The sequence below is a fragment of the Rattus norvegicus genome, chromosome 2 (assembly GCF_021556685.1).
Source record: "Rattus norvegicus strain SHRSP/BbbUtx chromosome 2, alternate assembly SHRSP_T2T, whole genome shotgun sequence".
NCBI classification, from domain to species: Eukaryota; Metazoa; Chordata; class Mammalia; order Rodentia; family Muridae; genus Rattus; species Rattus norvegicus.
Window position 1 is genome coordinate 229,315,598 of NC_141535.1, and position 9,879 is coordinate 229,325,476.

Sequence of the window (9,879 nt, forward strand, 5' to 3'; positions counted from 1 at the left end):
GGTAGGTTTTCTCAGCAGAGTATATTTTACTACGTGCTAGACAGCCACTGATTGTGAACGTAATATTGGCTTAACAAGCAATTTTGGGTCAGGGACCAAGAGACAGGATGGAACCTATGAATATGAAAACAAAACAAAACAAAACAATGTGATTTCACAATTACTACGCCGCAAAGCTATATTACCTGCTTACAGTCACCACTACAGTATCAGGGTAACAAGAAGTGGGGGGGAGGGGATGTTAACCTGAGTAGTTAGGGGGAATGGTAATACGGGGATTAGTTACAGACATGGGCAAAGCTTAGCAAGCCAGCGACAAGGCTGGCCTTGGAGAAAGTGGGGGAGTATTACAGCCTCTGTCTGAGAGGGAGGACAGAGGTGACTGTTTCTTTTTCTCATTGCTGTAATAAACTACCCAGCAAAACCCACTTAGATTAGGAATGGTTAACTTTGTCTCACCGTTTACATTGGAGGGTCTCAACCGCAACTGTGGGTTGTGACCCCTTTGGGGGGGGTCGCATATCAGAGATTTCTATTACATTTTATAATAGCAAAATTACAGTTATAAAGTAACAAGAAAAATATTCTTATCGTTGGGGGTCGGAACTCTATTAAAGCGCTAGGAAGGTTGAAAACCATAGACTTACATGTGTAAAGTCCATCAGGGTAGGGAAGGTGTGGTGGTTTGAATATGCTTGGTCCAGAGAGTGGCACTATTAGGAGGTGTGGCCTTGTTGGAAGAAGTGCGTCACTGTGAGGGTGCACTTTGAGACCCTCCTCCTAGCTATGTGGGAGCCAGTCTTCTCCCGTTGGCCTTTTGAACAAGATGTAAAACTCTCAGCTCCTCCAGCATCATTCCTGCCTGGACACTGCCATGCTCCCTTGATGATAATGAACTGAATGAACCTCTGAGCCTATAAGCCAACCCCAATTAGATGTTGTCCTTTATACGAGTTGTCTTGGTCATGGCGTCTTCACAGCAATGGAGGCCCTAACTAAGGCAGACGGCTTGGTGGTGAGAGTAGTTCTGGCCACAAAACCTGCAGTCTGCTCACAGAGACAGACGAATGCTGGGTGGTGCTCTCTTTCTCTATCATTTTTTGTTTGTTTGTTCCCTTTCCTTTCTTTCTTTTCTTCTTCTTTTTTTGGAAATTAATTTCTTTAAGTGTGTCTGTGTATGAGGGTACACACGTTTGCTTACATGCACACTTGTCGTAAGCCAGAGGACAACTTGAGTAAGTCAGTTCTCTCCTTCCAGCACACGGGTCCTGGGCATTGAGTTCAGGTTGCCAGTTTAATGGCAAACACTAAGCCATCGAAACAGCCAGCCCTCCTTTGCTCCTTTTTCCTCAATCCTGGATCATGGATGATAGAACGGTGCCGTGCCCACTTGGGTTGGCTTTTCCTCCTCGACTAGACCTCCTTAGACAAGAGTATCCTAGGTCATCTCAAGTCCTGTTAGGTTGACAAATGAAGATTATTGCATGCCAAGGAAGAAACATCGGGATGCAAAGAGGAAGTGTATGGGACTGACTCTCAGCGTGTACACGTGAAAAATGCAAATGTGTATACACATGATAAAAAAAATCAATTAAAATGAGTAAAATGAGTAAGATGAGATGAGATGTCTGTCTACACAGGCATTTGCCACTGACACTAAACTTGGCAATCTGAGGTCCATCCTTGGGTCGCATATGGACTCTCTCGATCTCTCTCTCGATCTCTTGCTCTCTCTCAATACGCACTCTATCTGTCTCTGTCTGTCTGTCTGTCTGTCTGTCTGTCTATCTATCTATCTATCTCTATCTATCTATCTATCTTAAAATACTCTTTCTTATTCTTTGACAAGTAATAAGAGGAAAGACCTTCACTGTTGGAATGACAAGAATTTTTCAGAAAAAAATATGGTTCGGATCTTAGGTTAAAAAAAAAAAATCACGGAGCTGGAGAGATGGCTCAATGGTTAAGAGCACTGACTGCTCTTCCAGAGGTCCTGAGTTTGATTCCTAGCAACCACATGGTGGCTCACAACCATCTGCAATGAGATCTGGTGCCCTCTTCTGGTGTGTCTGAAGACAGCTACAGTGTACTTATATACAATAAATAAATAAATCTTAAAAAAAAAATCACAATTCAATTTTGTCTACCAAAAATTACACCTATTTTTAACTGAATTTTGGTAATTTCTACTTATTATTGGGGAGGAGAGTTTTTTTAATTTCCCATGAATTAATTAAAAGCCTACAAACTTACTGGTACAAGAGGGGCTGCTTTAATTCCAGGATATTCGCTGGTCAGAGAGAACTGGGGAAGTAAAGGCGTTCAGTAGCACCCCAGGCTGTTATCTGCCACTGCGCCAGATCGGTCTTGCTGTAGCATTCTGACTTATATTGGAAAGCAAATCCCGGAAGGCAAGTAAGATGTGAGGTGGTGAATGGCTTTTGGTCCTCAGTGTGCTAAATCACTCGGCCTTGCCACGCCCCTATGGCTGTTTCCAAGCGATGAATTCCTGTGGATTTACTGCTCTCTTCTGCCACATCACATCTTTTAGGTCCATCCAATCAGACAGAGCTAATAAATTAGAATTACCAGAAAGGAAGGGTCAAGGTCTTGGCTCGTTTTCACCCGGGGGTCTCTGTGCTCTCTATAACATTTGCACTCGGGGAGACACCAGGAGGAGCAGTATTTGCCAGGCGCGCAATAAAAAGCAAGGGGCGCCCGGGCTCTTACCCTCACTTAATGAAAAGCAATCAGTTTAGTGATTCTTTGGGAAAAGGAAGGAGGGAGCCACTCTGAAGTGAAATTTTGTTTCAGATTGGAGTAGCATCTGACAGGCTGGCTACAAGCTTGTAAAACAAAGGTCATTTCCTAGTAACCAGGCAACACGTTTCCTTATGTGCCCCTGTCTCTTCCCAACGTGCCTTGTTCTGTAGCTCTGTAAACGCTAAGTCTCCACCCTCAGCATTTCGGTGGCAATGACTTAATTTATTTGCTATAGATCTATCAGTCATAGTAGTATTTTTACAGGCCGGAGAGGTGGGAACTCAGTGGTTAAAGAGCCCTAGCTGCTCTTCCGACAGACCTTGGTTCAATTCCCAGCACCCACATACCAGCTTATAACTGTCTGCTACTCCAGTTCCAGGGGATCCAAAACCTTCACGTACATGTAGGCAAAAACACCAATGCACAGAAAATAAAATGAATAAAATTGTTATAAGAAATATTTTTACCGTTTCCTCATCAAAGTTTTTATTGACTGGAATTCCTTTCACTGTATAAATATACAATCTCTCAGACAGATCACACAGAACCACCTTACCTACCATAGCCACTTGAATGTTATTTATCCGTTCTCTTCTTTACAGAGTAGAACTGCACCCCCCCCCACACCTCAATTTCAAAGACTTCAAATGCATGACATTACATTCTGTAGATTCTGGTGTGCTATTCATTACACACGACAACCGTTCTGTTCTCAGGACACCATATTCCCGTTACTACTGCCTACAAAACTTTGAAGGAAATTTGGGCCGTGCTGTTTACTAGTTTTGATATACTACAAACGCATATAGCCACAGATTTCTAAAAATTCAAACACCTACACAAGCACAAAATGTCAGCATCTTTCCATGACCCCTCAACCGCTTGTTTCTCAGACATTACTGTTGCTGCTACACTGATGTGTATCTTTCCCATGTTCTCGAATTACCCCTGGAAAACAACCTTCTCTTTCATTCTGTTGCTACCCGAGATCATTCATTTTACAAGGTCTTACTTATTTGGTCATTCTGGCTAGTTAACTCTTCTCTGCATGATGTTAAGCACTTGTCTGGGGTCATCTTTTGTAGCAGACACTACTTTGCTGGTAATGGGTCACTCCTCTGCTCCCCTGTAACTGGCTTCTCCCTCTTCCAACTCTCTGACTCAGAGAGAAGGCTTTTGGTTAGTGCAAATGTCGTCTCACTTTCAGGCGGAGTTGACTGGCCCAAAAGTTTGGCCGGTTCTGCCACCCATTCCTGCCAGCCGTCACTGATTGGTCCAGGTGTGAGCACCCTGAGCTATTCCTGTTTTTGCTTGGCTCTAAGGATTCACAGACAATGTGAATCGGTGTGAATGCTGTGGCAAAGTTGTCAAGATGGATGCGAGGTTCAGAATCCTTGGCGGTCATGGTCTCTTCCAGTTTGGAGAAAGCCAGTTTTCAGTGAGAGAAAGACACAGACACGCAGAGCCCAGGGAAGAGGGGAAGTTGCATAGTCATTCAAGCTCTCTGTCTCTACTTACACTACTGTCTTTTGTTTTAGTTATTCCCTCTAAGACTCTGAGTAATTCCTCTTCTGCTTATGCTGTGCCTCTGAGGAACAAATCTCCAGTTTATGGAGACTTGACTATTCGCTCCTCCCGCCTTTGAAACATTGCTTTGCTTAGTTGTGATGACGAGATATTTTTATTATTTTATGTTGTTGCAGGACTCTTTCTGGAATAAGCATTTTCAGCACGAATGGGAGAGAGGAGATGTCACCAGTGGGGCTGTGGCAGGACAGCTTCTGAAAGGCTCCCATCCTGGGTACAGCTTGTATCCCTACATTGTACTCTAAAACTGTAATGGGGGCAGGGTCAGTGAGAGAGATTTTACAGAGGCTTCCCCAGCCCTCAGCAGGTTGGTAGGGGCAAGCACCCATTGTTTCAGCCCTTTCTCCAGGCCACTGTGTTCCAGGTAGCAAGTGGAGCCGTGCTTGGCAAGTGGGCAGTGCAGGCAGGGCTTTGAGTGAATCACTAAATGAATGAGTAAGTCAATATCTAGAGACTTTCTACCTTCTTTTACTTCAGTGTGTGTATGTACTCACATCCCAGAGGTAACATGTGGATGTGACTTCTCTCCTCCAACCCTGTTGAGATGTATCTTTGGTTGTTTCTGTGACTTTCTCTACTCCAGGCTAGCTGGCCAGAGGGCTTCGAGCCATTCTCGTATCTCTAGCTCAGATCTCTCACAGAGATGATGAAACTGCAGATGTGACCGACCACATCTGGCTTTCTGTGGGTCCAAGGGTCCAACCCAACTTGCGCAACAATGTGCTTTTGTCTGCTCAGCCACGTAGCTGGCCCAGTAACCAAAAATGTCCGGTATGTCGTTCAGTTTCCATAACTATTCAGAGCTTTGACCCTCAAAACCTGTAACTGGGGTAACTCACGCACAGTAGGCGGGCAGACCCAACCAAGGAAACAAGGCTAGTACAGAGTATGAGACTGACAACGTGCAGGGGACAGAGTCACAGCCAGAATATCTTTGTCATTTGGGCCAGAAGTAAACATTGGCTTTAAAAAAATTCTATTTTCAATGAAAAAGAATAACATGTGAGTCCCTCCTTCTTGTATGATGGCCATATTTTTATAGCTTAAAATACATCTCTCGGGGGCTGGAGAGATGGCTCAGCGGTTAAGAGCACCCGACTGCTCTTTCAGAGGTCATGAGTTCAATTCCCAGCAACCACATGGTGGCTCACAGCCATCTGTAAAGAGATCCGATGCCCTCTTCTGGTGTATCTGAAGACAGCTACAGTGTACTTATATATATAATAAATAAATAAATCTTTAAAAAAAAATACATCTCTCGGTAAGTTCTAAGTCAATTTAATTAATATTCGGAGTATTGATTTTGTTTTTATTCCAAAATATTCTAAAAAACTATCTCAACATTAATTTCTTTTTTATTTTTTGAGACACCCTCAAACTTGCTATGTTGTATGTAAGCTGGCCTTGAATTTCTGATCCTTCTGCTTCCTAAACTGGAATTATAGGTATACACCATTGTGTCCAGCTGTACTACTTGTGAAAATCTCTAGCCATTAAGTCTTTGAAACACATAGGGCTGTCTCAGTAGGCTTTGAGCATATCTTAGTTTTTTGGTTTTTTTTTTAAAGATTTATTTATTATATATAAGCATACTGCCGCTGTCTTCAGACACACCAGAAGAGGGCATCTGATCTCATTACAGACGGTTGTGAGCCACCATGTGGTTGCTGAGATTTGAACTCAGGACCTCCGGAAAAGCAGTCAGTGCTCTTAACCACTGAGCCATCTCTCTAGCCCATATCTTAGTTTTTAAAGCAATGTTATGAATACAGAATAAAAGGTAGTGACTCTCAAACCCTGAAATAAAGATATAGGCACTCATTGTGACAGATAGTTTCATTTGTTAGCTTGGCATATTCTAGAATCACCTGGGAAGAGTCTTGATGAGGGATTTTCTACGTCTGGTTGATCACTGGGCATGTCTGTGGGGGATTGCCTTGATAATTAAAGTCAAGATGGTACACCCCAACCCACTGTGGGCAGCACCATTCCCTAAGCAGGGAATTTGGACTGTGTAATGGTAGAGAGGCTGAGCACGCACACCTCCTTCTCTTCCTGCTCTTGACTGTGGACATGACTAGTTGCTTCAAGTTCTTTCCTTAACTTCAGTGACTGACTAGTACTGAGAATCAAGAATCATAAGCCTCTCTTAAAGTTGCTTTTGTTAGGGCATTTCATCAGTATGATAGATGAAATGAGAACACTTGTGAAGCAAACAATACAACTAAATTTCAATAGTTTATCATAATTATTATAAACTTGTTACTTTTTTTCTGGGTAACACCAACATTGATGTCTTTTAAAAGGGTTTTCTGCCGGGCAGCAGTGGCACAGCACACCTTTAATCCCAGCACTAGAGAGGCAGAGGCAAGTGCATCTCTGTGAGTTAGAGGCCAGCCTGGTCTACAGAGTAAGTTCCAGGACAGCCAAGGCTACACAGAGAAACCAGAAAGAAAAGTAAAGGGTTTTATGTGTTTTATTTGCAGGTATGCATGTACACCACATGTGTGCCTGGTACCTGCAGTGGCCAGAAGAGGGCATCCATCTTCCAGATGGATGTAAACCACCATGTAGGTGCAGGGAACCGAACTCAGATCCTTAGCCAGAACAGCAAATGTTGTTAAGTGCTGAACCATCTCTCCAACCCTACATTTGGCTTCCTTCTTTAAATAATCAAACTTCCTATGAGATAGGATGTCTGACATGTTATTTCTAAAACCTTCACCACACAATAGCTTCTGTTCTCTACACTTGTCAAACATGAGTTGTCCTGTATGCAAGGACACACACACACACACACACACACACACACACACACACACACACACACACTTTTTTTTCTTTACTGTTTTTGTCTTCTGTGTTCTTTTGTAAATCTGCTACTAGAAGGCACTACACTGCTATAAAAAAAAGATCCCTAACTTGTGGGTGTCTAAAGAAAGAGCTGGAGTAGACAGTACAGCATTTAGCAAGTCTTGGTAAGGACGGCAGCCATCCAGACAACCCCCAAAGGATGGTATTACCTCAGAGAGTTGTCCCAGTCTCTGGATACAGAGGATATGCAGGCCACGAGCAGACTTTCTTCAGCCCCTCCCACAAAGGCAATTACAAGCAAATAACCCTAGAAGCCAAATGCCCTTTTGGAAAGTGACCAAAAAAAACCCAACTACTGTTGTGTATATATTTGATTTTCCTGATGAGGCCTATATTCAAATAAAAATAGGAATATAGGCTTATCGTTACGGTTGCTAAATAAGCCTGAAGTGACAGGGTGAATTAGTTGGGTCCCGAGGCAATGTCTCCAAGGACTGGATTTCTGTTTCCACACCAGGAAATCTTGGCCCTGGAACGGTTGGACACAGCCCAAGTATTGCCAGTCTGCATTGCCAGTCTGCACTTCTTATGGATGTCAAGCAGCTTCTCCTAACGCACACGTGGCCAATGCGAGCGCTGTGTGGTGAAGGCAGCATAGAGAGATGAAGACTTGTGTTTCCCACACCCAGATCTTGGTTAAATCTTGGGTACAGGAAACGAAAATTAAAGGCTGCTGTGGTTTTGGAGCGAGTTCCCACCCTGTACCCCAGTAACGGTCCGTTATGCTAATGTTCCACGTCACCATAATGAAACTAAGCTGTTGATCAAACCTCTGGAGAAATCAGGACCGGGGAGGTAAGAGCCCCCAAAGACCAGACTGAGGTAGTGCAACAAGGAAACCTTCCTACTTTAATCTTTCCATGGAAATGAACTGATGCTTGTCAGTTCCTATCACCACTTCCTGTCTCAGGTGGACCAATCTCTGGATGACCAATCTGCTTCTGCCTTGTTTCTGTTTGCATCAGCCCATGTCTATGAATCCAACCTCCTTTGCTTGGCTCATGAGAGCATTCCTGCTTTGTAGAACGAACTGTTATATCTGACTCTGGCATTGAAAAAGGACTCAATTAAGACCCTGAAATCCAACTGTTGTATTTTGCCCCCTGACAAGTACTTGTAATCTTGATTTCTTTCCAAAGATTTTATCCCACACATTTTTATTTCTTCCAGGTTTCAATTGTATAAATTATATTTATTTAACCTTATTGTTGGGCTAATGTACTACTTACATTAATTTTTCTTGTTACACAGAGATTATTTCTTTTCTCATCATTTTGGAGCGTGGTCTTCAATATACAGTACAGTCATACTCTGGTCAATCTCATAGACTGGTTAAGAGCTCTCCCTCACATGAAAACCAGACATGCCTACCTAAGACTGTTGTTTTGAATGAGTACTCTAAGTCCATTCACACAAATGGATTAGCATTAAGAACTAACATATGTAGTAGGACTTTTTTCCCTGATAGTTAATTAGCCCTAAGGCTGGGATTTTTAAGAAAAATGACTTTTGGTTTCCTCTAAATATTGCACTATGCCCACCGAACATTAAAGGCTAGTATCTTTGTAACAGAGGTGATCAACAAATAAAGAATGTTTGGTATGATGCCAAGCTTAAGAGTAAGGGCAAAATAAAGCAGGGTTGGGACAGAGTAATGGGGAAGCTAGTTTACAGGGGTGAGCAAGGATGGCATCTCTCTGATGACACAGGACAGAGGCTTGAATGAAATGAGGGAAGCAATTACATGACTGTGTCACTCATCATTAGGATGCCTCCTCCATCACCATGAGGCTGCCTCCTCCATCACCATGAGGATGCCTCCTCCATCACCATGAGGATGCTTCCCATCATCATGAGGCTGCCTCCTCCATCAGCACGGGAATGCCTCCTCCATCAGCACGGGGATGCCTCCTCCATCAGCTCGGGGGTGCCTCCACCATCAGCACGGGGGTGCCTCCTCCATCACCCTGGGGGTGCCTCTTCCATCACCCTGGGGGTGCCTCCTCCATCACCCTGGGGGTGCCTCTTCCATCACACTGGGGGTGCCTCCTCCATCACCCTGGGGGTGCCTCCTCCATCACCTGGGGGTGCCTCCTCCATCAGCACAGGGGTGTCTCCTCCCTCAGCATGGGGTGCCTCCTCCATCACCATGGGGGTGCCTCCTCCATCACCATGGGGGTGCCTCCTCCATCACCATGGGGATGCCTCCTCCATCACCATGGGGATGCCTCCTCCATCACCATGGGGATGCCTGCAGTGCTTGTTAGTGGCAACTTCTTGGTTCTTAGTCACATTTCTTATAAGGGTACTAAATTATTTATACTTCTGTAATTTAGTATACCAACCAGATTTTAAAATCCAGGAAGTGCCTACACTTCACGTGTCTTTAAGTAGCTTTAATTGACTACATGGCTCCTATTACTTAGTACTTCTTGGAGACTTTTTTGTCAGGCCTGTAAATGAACTTGTAATCCAAAGGGCTTTGAAGAGAGCCAAGGAGATGGCTCAGTTGGTGAAGGTGAGCCTGACAACTTTGGGTTTGATTCTACAGTGCCTTCTGATCTCCAATTCATTTCCTGCCACAGGACTCCCCCAACCCAGGCTATCACACACAGAAACATCAAAAATAAATTAAAAGTTTTCAATGAATTGGCA

The 9,879-nt window shown here is 43.8% G+C and overlaps 1 long non-coding RNA gene across 1 annotated transcript; it reads left to right on the top strand.

Moving 5' to 3' along the window:
- The first annotated feature begins 7,618 nt into the window (after positions 1 to 7,618).
- On the top strand, positions 7,619 to 9,879 carry LOC148006769 (uncharacterized). The gene is made up of 2 exons (XR_015677065.1): positions 7,619 to 8,019; positions 8,992 to 9,879. It is a non-coding gene; the product is annotated as an uncharacterized LOC148006769 (long non-coding RNA).